Source organism: Felis catus, chromosome A3 (genome assembly GCF_018350175.1).
Source record: "Felis catus isolate Fca126 chromosome A3, F.catus_Fca126_mat1.0, whole genome shotgun sequence".
Lineage (NCBI taxonomy): Eukaryota > Metazoa > Chordata > Mammalia > Carnivora > Felidae > Felis > Felis catus.
The window spans coordinates 54,878,535-54,890,722 of NC_058370.1; positions in this window are offsets into that span (position 1 = coordinate 54,878,535).

Genomic DNA, 12,188 nt, shown 5'->3' on the forward strand with positions numbered 1-12,188 from the left:
ATGTTTGATGCCATTCATGTTGAACCACTCCACTTTTCATTAACGAAGCCAAAGACACTGAAATCATGCCATCCTAAAGGATGAGCGTATTTGACTTGCTCCCCTACATGTCAGATGGATGAGTAGCAAAATCACATCAACTGTGTCAAATTATTCTATTCTATTCTATTCCATTCTATTCTATTCTATTCTATTTTAATTTTAGAGAGCACGCCTGCAAATAGTGGTTCTTAATCCTCAATGTAGATTAGAATCACCTGGAAAGCTTTCACCATTTAATGCTACCCTTGCCCTTCTACAGACCAATTAAATCAGAATCTCTGGAGATGGGACCTGGACTTCAGTACTTCTGTCAGACTTTCCTCCCACCACCTCCGGTGATGCTGATGGGCTGGTCAGGGCTGGGAGGCACTGGGCTCCAGGAAAGCTGTTGTACCGGCACCAGTTCCAAGCGAGAGTGCCTCCATCTTTGATTTACATGGTTGCCCCCTCACACGAATTCAAAGAGGCAATGATGGCTTGCGCTGTACTTCAAAATTGCATACTTGATCGATGGAAGCAAAGGCTAGCAAAAGATAGACACATTCCTCAGACACGCTTAAATAATCTTGATGAGATGTACCACGATATAATAGTGTTTGTAGTGAAATAATGGGGCCTGCAACCAGCTTCTCTCTTGTGGGCGATATTAAATTTTCTAAGCCCTTCATATCTTCGAGAAGGAAAAAATCGTGTTTTGAAGAGAACTCTTATTGAATCATAGATTTATAATTTCAGGGAGATAAAAAAAGATTCCCTTTGCAAAAGATGTAATATACCAAACTTTATTGTCATCAGGAGAAAACCATGCTGATAGACTTAATTATAGTAAACAGTTTGGCAATTAGTTTCTATCACTCAGAACAAGATCTCAGTAATTCTGATGGCAAGAGAGCTGCTCCTGAGGCATATTTTTCTTCTTCACATTTGAGTGGTTTCATTCTTGAGACTGGTTGGAGTTGCTGGCTTCCAGAAAAGGGAATTCTTGGAACCATTTTAAAGAGGTCTTGGATGACTTTAGAGTGAACGACTTAGTTTAATCATATATGAAGATCTGCATCCCACGATCTTTTCCCAAAAGCTGTACCCTGATCAACATCTCAGCTCTACATGTGTTACTGATCCTACTGTTACTGATTACTGGTGGTGTGCCGTAGATGTTTAATAACTGACTCTCGGGGCAGGGAAAGGTCCTGTCTGTAGTGATTTCCATTGTGTGAGTACTCTCACCAAGGCTGATTTAATTTCAAGCTACCAAATTGAGACCACTTAACACAGAATTGGGAAGACTAGCACAGTAGCACCCCACTGCATTAGAATTCCACTGTACAGGTGCAATACATGTAGGGAAACTTAGTAACATAAATAATAGTAATATGAAATAAATAAGGAGGAAGCGCTGAGCTTGGGGTTTATTACCTCTGCTTTTAGTACACTTTATTTAATTGAAATTTATATAGTGTAATTTTTGATAAGCTTTATTTTTAGAGCCCTTTTGGGTTGACAGCAAAATTGAGTAGAACATACAACAGAGACTTCCCATACAGACTTCCCTCTGTCCCCACACCTACCCACCATCCCCACTATCAACATCCCCCACCAGAGTGGTACACCTGTTGCAATTGATAAGCCAACACTAACACATCACCACTCGAATCCATAGTTTACATTAAGTGCATTCTTGGCATTGTATATTCTTTAGGTTTTGAGAACTATATCATGACATGGATCCCTCAGTATAGCATCAGACAGAATAGTTTCACTGCCCTAAAATCTTCTGTACTTGGCTTATTAATCCCTAATCCCTCTCTCTCCCCTGACTCCTGGCAACCCCTGATATTTTTACTGTCTCCAGAGTTTTGGCTTGTCCAGAATGTCTTGTCATTGGAATCATAGAGTACGTAGACTTTGCAGATTGGCGTCTTTCACATAGTGCTGTGCTTTGAAGTTCCTTCCATGTTTTTTTCATGGTTTGATAGCCCATTTCTTGTTATTGCTGAATAATATCCTATTGTCTGGATGTACCACAGTTTATTTATCCATTCATCTACTGAAGGACATCCTGGTGGCTTCTAAGTTTTGGCCAATACGAAGAAAGCTTCTATAAGCATCTGTGTGCAAGCTTTTGCATGGAAGTAGGTTTCCAACTCACTTGGATAAATTCCAAGGAGTGTGATTGCTGAATACATAGTTTAATTTTTAATAATGACAGTGTTTAACAATTGTCTTGGGAGGTTTCTGGAAGTTCAACAGCTTTCGTTAGCCCATGTGAGCCAGCTGTAGCACATCACTGCATAACAATCATATCCTTTCTCTTCCTCCAAGTTGCACTTAATAAAAATTCAAACTTGAGCTTTTGGGTGGCTCCAATTGAAGTCAGTTTGTGAGATAGTCTTTAAAATGTTCCTTTGGTTTCTGTGTATTAAATTAAAAAATAGACCGACTGTGGGGCGCCTGGGTGGCTCAGTTGGCTAAGCCCCCGACTTCAGCTCAGGTCAGGAACTCGCAGTCCATGAGTTTGAGCCCTGCGTTGGGCTCTGTGCTGACAGCTCAGAGCCTGGAGCCTGCTTCGGATTCTGTGTCTTCCTCTCTCTCTCTGCCCCTCCCCTGCTCACGCTCTCTCTCTCAAAAATAAATAAACATTAAACAAAAATTAAAAAAAACAAAAAAGACCAGTTGGTTCTCAGCTTTCCAACAAAAGTGAATGAAGGCTAGTTTTGTTCTTTTTGCTGCCCTCAAAGCACCATGGGCACAAAGTGATAAACTCCTATGAACACAGATTTTCAAACCACTCACAGATCTCAGGGCTTACAGAAGTGCCCTAGGGAACAAACCGAATTCCAGTAAGGCTTTCCCTCTCCCCACCCTTGCCCGTTCTTCCTTCATCCGGAGCTTCTCCACTTGTCTAATTGATGTCCAGGGTTTCTGCATTCGACTGTGTTTGAGGAAGGATTTTGTGGACTACAAATGTTTTCAAATCCCTGCCTTGGACCTCACAATGTGAATAAAGGAATTGGCCTGCACTTCGCCCTGCTATTGTCTAGCTCGTCAGCCATACTGTTTGAACGGCGCTTGCCACTTGCCTCAAAAAAAAATTGCTCTCAGGACCAGGATGCGTTCAGAGAGGAGATGCCTCCGGCACTGTGATTCAAGATGTCCATCTCTATAGATAGCAGTGATACAAAACGGAGAACCAATTACTAAGTAGGCAAAAGTGCTGTCCGTTTCATTACAGTTACGTGTGGAATTATTCTAGATCCATCCCCGGGGCTACCAGTTAACACTGTAAAGTTGCGAATAGAAACAAGGGTGATCAATTTTTATCTTCCTCTTTGACTCCGTCAGTTCTTCCTAGAGGAGAGACCCATTAAGACATAGCTTCGGCAATCAAGAGTCCATACGATCAAAATCTTGGCAGACACGTTCGCCAGTTGCATTAGGCAAGACTCCTCCCAGTGTGTGTCATTCAGGGCTGATTTCTTTACTATCATGGGAAGAGGTTTATCACATTGTTCCCAGGCATGATGTATTTACATTTGATACATAATTAATTGGTAAGTGCTGCGTACCATAAAGCACACTCTGGAAGCTAAATCAGAAATGGGAGGACTGAACGTGTACCTGGCCCGTTGGTTATGACTGTGCGGCTTGCCAACTTCTCTGTTCTTCTGATAGAGGCATGAGATGGGGCAGAACTTTTTCCAGCTCTGCCTTGTGGGGGAAGAATCCATTTGTTCAGGTCTGTTTCAGCGGTAAGTTAGAAGGAAACTCTCCCGGGTACTTTTTTTTTTTTTTTTTTGCAAGCAACCTTCTAGAGAGAGATTGAAAAATCTCCTTTTCTTTTTATTCTCTTCCTTCCTTTGTTTTCATGGAGGCATTGACTCCGGGTCTCTCCCTGGCTGTGGCATGGTAACTGCTATATTCTTAGGTTTCATATTGGACTGATTACAAGACTTGATATGATTATATTAATGGTGTGCCGTGAAAGATACATCAGGTGGCCGGCTCTATGGAAGGACAACACGTTTCCAGTGGCTCTCTTAGGTCCAACTGGGGACCGATCTCACTGTTACTCAGAAAGGATCAGATCTGAAGCTCTATTGTATTCCCCAATCTTTGAATCCAAAATTTCAAAGCTTGAAATAACCTTGGCGTCTAAGGGAGCCTTTTCAGTTTCTAAATGAGAAAACTGAAGCCCAGAGAGGTTAGTAAGGCCGAAGGAGGACACACAGCTCAGAACCAGCTCTCAGGCACCTGCCCGAGGCAGTATGCTACTTCCTGTCTAGGGTTTTTTTTTCTTTTGCTTTTGTTTGATTTTATCTTCCTGAAACTTTTTGTTCAGGGAGGGCAGGTCTTCAAACAAAAGGTGAATGGAGCTGGAGCTCTGTGAAAAAGAGGAATCTTGTTCAAGTACCAATAGGACGGCTTCTCCCCTTTCCCTTTCAGAGAGAACTAAAGAAAAATGTAAAGAGATGAATTAGCAGAATTCTCAATGGTAAAAAAAGGCTCACTGAGATCTAAGCAAGTCCCAGAAGGTAGAAACCAGAGAGGTCTGTGTATCTCCGGGAATGTGCTGAATAGCTCGCACGCTCAAGATGGGAGAATTCAGCCAGAAATGGACATGTGTTACCCTGAGCATTTTTACCGCGCCCGCAGCCCTTCCCTAAGCCTGAGGCATTTTTCACCTGAGGGGGGAGGTGACACGTAGGCCAAAAGGTCCAGCCACGGCCTGCCCGTGGGCTTTTGCAAACCTCAGCAATACAAACAGCCCTTGCCTGGTTTGCTGACAGGTTTATTCCTGGGAAAGTTAAATGCAGGGGCTGGCTCTAGGCAAAACTGTAAAGTAAGTGAGTCTGCTTCCAGCACATTCTCCCATTAGCAGCACCCTGTTCCCGTGTCACCCGCTGCTGGCTGCCACCCGAGCCTTTCCCTCCCTCCCTGCCCCCCCTCATTCTGGACCAGCTGCCCCAGGGTGGCCCTGTCCCCCCCCTTCCCAGTCTCACCTCCCTGACAAACTCACAGGTGCTCACGCATCGGTGGCTGCTAATGGGCGCATTCGTTCACTCCTTCCCAGGCATTATGCTTTCACTTCAATGCTGGCTGGCTGGAGACACAGTCATCAGATTATTCAGACAGTAGAAATTTCCAGCGCCACAAAGTAGGGGGAGGTTAAGAGAGGGAGTAGGGGAGGGCTTTGACCTCTGAGTGGCAGCTGGTCACTCACCCTGGCTCTGGCTTGAAGGAACCGAAAAGTCCTACATGACACGGCATCTTTTTAAAGCTTTTCCCCGGCACCAGATTCTATGAAACACGCCACACAGATCTGTCTTTTTTTTTTTAACATTCTCTAAATCACAAAATCATTGCTAAATAATGGACTGACCAAGTTTGGCTATTTCATAAACAGATCTGTACACACGAAGAGCTTTTCCATGTGGTCATTCTTACAAGACACAGGTTCTTTAGGGATGGCTCCAGCTCTGGGCACCCAGGTTAGGAATAGACACCTGACATAATGATGAGGTCCCAGCTTCTCTCTTTTAAAAAAAAAAATCTTTTAACGTTTATTTATTTTTGACAGAGACAGAGAGAGAGAGAGAGAGCATGAGCAAGGAGAGGGGCAGAGAGAGAGGGAGACACAGAATCTGACAGGCTCCAGGCTCTGAGCTGTCAGCACAGAGCCCGGCGCGGGGCTCGAACTCACGAACTGTGAGATCATAACCTGAGCCGAAGTCGGCCGCTCAACCGACTGAGCCACCCAGGCGCCCCCAGCTTCTCTTAATCAGCTGCCTGATGCCAAGCTGGCGAGGGCATTCTGTGCTGTTCTTCTGCCTTTTTTTTTTCCTCCTCGCATCTCTTTCTTGGTCTCCAGTTTGGCTTTGCTAGAAAGGGCGGGAGGAGGTGAGGCCAGGGTTTCTGAGACTCAGAACTCTTGTTCACCGTTGTGTTGCAATTTTAGTATAAGCCATTTTTGCTGTTTCTATACTCCGGTTGAAAATGAGGATGACATCATGGGAAAATTTTGAAACAAACATCCCTGGGAAGGAGGCACTGGTGTCTAAGGTCTGCCCATGTCCCCGTGAGAGAGCCATGGACGTATCACGGCACGGTCATTAGCATCTGGTATAGCCACGAGGCTCTGGAAATGAGTCCTTTAGAGTTTTACCCTGTGTGCTCGCTGACTTGAGTCACACATTCCTGCTCACCTGCTCTACTGCGTCAGAGCATATTACCACCCGAGATCGGTGACCCCGTTGCCCATTGGCTGGCTGCACTGCAGCCTGAGTTCAGGGAGAAGTGGCTTCAATTGATCCTGCCCTCTCCTCCCCGGTCGTCTACACCTGTGTGAGTGTTTTCTGAAGACAATGCCAGCAGCGGCTAAAACAGCTGTAAATCAGGAGATTGGTGACCGAGGGGCCTACGAAATCTTGGGAGCTGGACACTGGTCCACATTCCAGGACTGCAAAACCATTTTGTCTCCAGGAGTGATAACCTGAAGCCCGTATTCCTTGGCAGTTGACATCAGATGAGTGGTAACTGCCCGAAAATGCAGCCGATTCCCCAAGATAGGGTCACCAGGGCTCCCTCTCTACAACAAGCATACTCACGGCTCCTCAGAAAGAGATCACTTCCTCTTCTGTTGAGCTCTGCAACTTTCTCCCAATAAACCAACGCATAAAACAAGACAGGCATCCTGTGGGCTGTCCATACGCGTGCACACACGCACATGCACACCAAAACACACACACACACACACAATTTAATCCCAAGACTTTACTTTAGAAGCAACCAGAATAATAGCTGAAGCATCCAGGAACAGTTTTGAGGAGTGTCTGTTGAATGATAATTAAATGTGAGTGCCTCCCACGCCAAAGACAGCTTCCCCCTTGCAGTGACAACTTCAAAGTCGACGTTAGCAACACAGTTTGTGACTTCTTCCATGCCACCGAGGCCTGGGGAATTCTCAGTGCCGTATACCAAGCACTTAAAAATAGACTTTCATAAAAGTAGTCACTTATGCCATGGTGGCTCAGTGATCAGAGAAATGGTTTCCAAGGTCCCAGGAAAGGGTAGCTTCTGGCATATTTAGATGAAGGCTCCATGTGAGGTTAAAGCTTTCGAGGACAGTCAACTAAGAAGTCACAATCTCTGTTCAGACTTCTTTTCTTTTTTTAATTTTTTTTAATGTTTTTATTTAATTTTGAGACAGAGAGAGAGCATGAGCAGGGGAAAAGCAGAGAGAGAGGGAGACACAGAATCCAAAGCAGGCTCCAGGCTCCGAGCTGTCAGCCCAGAGCCCGACGCGGGGCTCGAACTCATGGACAGTGAGATTATGACCTGAGCAGAAGTCGGACGCCCAACCGACTGAGCCACACAGGGCCCCTTTTCAGACTTCTTTTGGGAAGGGGGGTTGATGTCATGCTAATGGCATTTAACCACTGGGAACTGTGGCCTCTGTGGCCTCAGCCAGGGCCCCTGAAGCATTTCCGGAAGGTGATGCTGCTGCCTCAGCCTCCATCTCATCATTGCTGAGTCCCAGTTTCACATCACAGCCACCTAGAGTCCATCAGCTTGTCCCCCTAGAGGGACCCTTGCTTGATCACTTCTTGCTCCCTCTTTTTCTCAGCTTACCTGTCCTGCCCTTTATACACTTTCATACATACAGTCCAAACCCTACTATTCCTCCAAGGCCAAGTTTACATTCCACTTCCTCTACAAAACCTTTATTGCCAGAGGTAGTAATAACATAATAATGCCTTACCAGAACATTATTTTTTATAGCCTTCGTATACATTATCTCATTAGAACGTCCTGGAGTTCCGGAGCTGGAAAGCCCGAGAGACCATCACGCCATGATTTTATGGATGAGGAAGCTAAGGTCCAGGAGGCTGAGGATACAAGATGGCACTGTTGTTGGCAGAGAAGGAGACCCGAGGTCTCCTGCCCACCCTGACCTGTGTTCCGACCTGTGCCCATCCACTGGCATGCTGCAGGTGACATAGCTGAGCTGGGTGCCTCACTCAACACAACACGACCAGTCCAACCCAGCCTTATGAGTGCACCGCTGGCTCCTAGACCGGTGCCCTCCAGGAAACCACGCTACCCTCATGCGTGTTCCTGGGCTCTCACTGCTGTGTGGCTCTGGGGGCCACGGGCAAGTTCACTTTACCACTCACATGACTCTCCACCTCGGTGCCTTGTGCAGTCATTTAAATCTTTTGATCCCGACAAGCCCCTAGAGAAGAAGGCCAGTGTTTAACCCCCTTTCGGCCTCATTTCACTCCTCCAGCAATTGGTGCAGGGCCTTCCGCGGAGTGGGACCTCAGGGTGCCATGGGGAATGTTAGGTGTTTCTCTTCTGTCTGACCTGCTTCAGAGACAAGGTGAGGGAGGAGAAGGGAAGGCAGAAATCAGGGGAGAACAAAGCCTGCTGTGCTCAGGACAGGCCCAGGGAAGCCCCCACGTGCGGGGGGGGAGGCCTGGGGTGGAGGCCATGGCCGGCAGGGTTGTCAAGGCCACGGCAAGAGGCCGACTGTCACCTCCTTTCAGACCAGGCTTCCCTCACCTGCCTCTAGGGGAACAATCCATCCTGGCGACACCAAGCCTAACACACACCACTCATTCTACAACATTCGGCCCTCTCTGCACGCTAGAGACAAAGCCACCATCCTTGAGGGCTGCACTCCTACCCTTCCTCCTCCCCAGAGCTGCCTGCTTGAGCAAAGGGGCCCAAGCCCTCATGCTCAAAAGAACCTGGGGTTGCATTTGATCCAGGGTTCCAACAAGTGGCCTTTTTGCAGCCTGCACCGGGTGCCCTCCAGCGTTGTGGAGAGGAGTTGCTCAGATAGGGGGAGACTCCACAGAGACATCGCTAGGGTCTCTTTGCCCATCCTTCTTGCAAAGGCACCAGACGGAGCTTCTGGCAATGAGGCGGGTGTTTCTGCCCCCCCTCCCCCAGCTGCGCAAGTCTGTTGCACAGACCCAGCCAGAGCGCCTCACGGCGAAGCACCGGGGGCATCAGGACAGGCGTCTCACCATTTGGTAGAATCTCGTGCTGGTGTCTCCACAGCGGTTTCCCTTCTCGTGTGGTCTTTCTCAATATTGATGACTTCTGTTCGTGTTCTGAGCTCCAGTCCCTCTTTGGGGTATGTCACAAGTAGGCACACAGGTGACTGCTTTGCCCGGGGGAGGGAACTTAACAGGTTCCCAAGCTACAGGGGCTGGTGGCTGCACCCACCCAGCCCAAGCTGGGTCCCTTAACGCGTCTGACATGCTCAAGCTGTCTGTGGAGCTTGGACATTTCTCCAAAAGGTGCCCGTTAAATGCATAATACACAGGAAACCTAAAACTCAGTTTGTCTAGCAAATCATAATTATCCCAATGGAAACACAAGGGCCTACAGAAGTAAGACTCAGTAGAACCGATATTTGGCTGCAGGGACAGATTCATTTTTTTACCCACAACCCAAGTGAGTTGGACTAGTCTCTCAATGACACTTTTAGCAATAAATATGGGCTTTTGAAATCTAGAGAGGCAAGTGATGGGAGGATTAAAGGAAAGAGCCTCTATTCCGTCCGTCTGCGGTACCAGACTCCTGAAACTGTAATGGGCCTACACCGCTTCCGGGGAAGGAAGGCCCTCAGGGTCCCCACCAGCTAGGCTGAGGGGCTTCTCCCTCTTGGGGATATATCTGAACCATGGGAAGGTTGAAGAGTTCTTTGCCAGAGTGCCGACCAGGCGAGGTGGGTGGGCTTGGAGAGGTGGGGCCTACAGTGATTGTACCCATTACTGTGGTGAGGACAGCCCCCATTGGCCTCCCCCAACTGTTGTCGAGCAGAGGGACCATCGGCAACGAGGGCCTGCACAAGGCCAGGTCTGTGCATTCGCTATGTCACTGAACGCTGGCAAGCAAGTGTCCTCGTCCCCTTTGTACAGGTCAGAAAGCAGAGGCTCCACAAGGTAAGGAACTGACCGTGGCCACACTGTTTTGCCATGTAAGGCAACCTCCTCCAGTGCCAGGAGGCCCCTGCTTGCTGCTCACTGCTTGTCTGTTGTCTCACTTCGGGGACATGGGGTCTGCTGCAAGGCTAGACTTCTTCCCAACCCCGGAGCACCTGGCCTTCATTTGCCCTCAGACTCCTAGAAGCTTCTTCTGACACTTGTTGGGAGTCTGCCCATCTTCTCCGTCCACAACTGGCCCACAGCAAGGATGGCGTTACTGGTCCACCTGGAACCAACACAGCCTCTGCCGTTAAAACAAACCACATGGTGCATGTCCATTTTGATGCAAATTGCCCCAAATGGAATGATCCAGAAAATTCCTGTGTCTGTCAAGCCCAAGCCTGTAGCAGCACTATACGTAGCAAGAATATCTGTGTGTGTGGTCACATGTCTGATGTGTCTTAACACAGATATTGCTTCTTAGCATGACAAGACTAATAATGAGTTGTGAAAACAAAACCTCGCTCGATTGTCAACAATGAAAGGAATTTTCAATCCACCATGCTAGAGAATAGATGGCCCTCTCATCTTCTCTTCACAGAAGATGCCATCAAGGGTCAGTGCCACATAACAAGGCTCTCAGACTATGCAGCATAAAGGCATGTCATATGGAGGCACCTGGGTGGCTCAGTTGATTAAGCATCCGACTCTTGATTTTGGCTCAGGTCATGATCTCACAGTTCATGAGACTGAGCCCCACATCAGGCTAGATGCTCACAGTGCCGAGCCTGCTTGGAATTCTTCTCCCTCTCTCTCTGCACCTTCCCCACTCATTCTCTCTCTCTCTCCCTCTCTCTCTGTCTCTCTCTCTCTCTCCCTCAAAATAAACAAATAAACTTTTTTTTTAAGGATGTCATATAATTAATGAAAATATTATCTTATGTTCTGGACACTCTAAGGCCTTTGAAAATATGCCATTTGTTATGAGCTTTTATTATCGTAAACACACATTAATTTATGTGATTTTGTTGTTGTAAATGCACATCAGTTTCACTGGTAGCACTGTATTCATTTTCTTAAAGAAACCCTCCCCTGCCCCAGTTGTGTAAGTTTCCAGCCCCACAGAAGCTGGATCTGCCCCAGCCTAGTGGATACCAAAGGTGGGAAAGACTGGTTAGGATAGAGGCAGGGAGGTATGGGCAGACAGGGGTGGGAGGGAAGGGGGGAGGGGCAGGCAGGCCAGCGCCAGCTCCTAAGAGGGCCCAGGTGCCATACTAAAGAAGCTGAACTCTCATGGGGGGCCAGGGGAATTTTTCAACAGGGAAATGACAGAGTGAGATTTGTGTCTTTGGATAATCCTGGCAGAAGGGGGTAGAAGGGTCTACAGAGGGGAAAGGGGTGGAAGGGAGGTCATTTGGCGGCATTAGTTGGAGATAAAAGACTGAGTCTAGGGTGGGGAGGGTGGGTGGGAGTGAGGGAGCTTCGCAGACATCTCTCTAGAAAGCAGATGGACGAGGATGTGTGTGGGTGTGTTGGGGGGCGGGGGTCAGAGGCAGAGATGGGATTCAGTGAGGGAGGGGAACAAGCTAGAGGAAACTGGAGCATGGCCTGGGGTGGCTGGGAGGGTACAAATGCCATTCAGGGAGAGCCCAGGGGGAGCAGCAGCTCTGGCCAATGTTGAACCCAAACAGCCTCAAGTGCTGACCCTGAAAGCCTGATCGCATGTCGGGTGGGAATAAGGTGCAGGGAAAGACTGAACGGGGGCTATCACATGGCCCCACACCCAGGGAAGGGGTCACAAAATGGACCCCTTCCCTGCATTTCATTGGACCTACACAGTATTTTATTTCATTATTTAAAAACAGGAAATGTATTCACATGGTTCAGCAAACAAAACTTACCAAAGGATATATGCGAAAAGAATCCCACCCTGGAGGTAATCGATGACCAGTTTCTTCCACGTTAGAGATATTTCACGAATGTACAAGCGAATGTGTACTCTTCTGCACAAATGCGTGTTGCACTTTGTTGTGTATCTTGGAGATAGAGTCATAGTAGTACATTAAAAACTAGCTCGTTTTCAATAGCTGTCTACTAATCCTTTGTACAGATAGCACATATTTATTTTACCCAGCCTACGACTGAGGGCCATTGGGTGGTTTCACACATGTACGAGCATATCCATAGGACAAATTCCTGGAAGTGGCA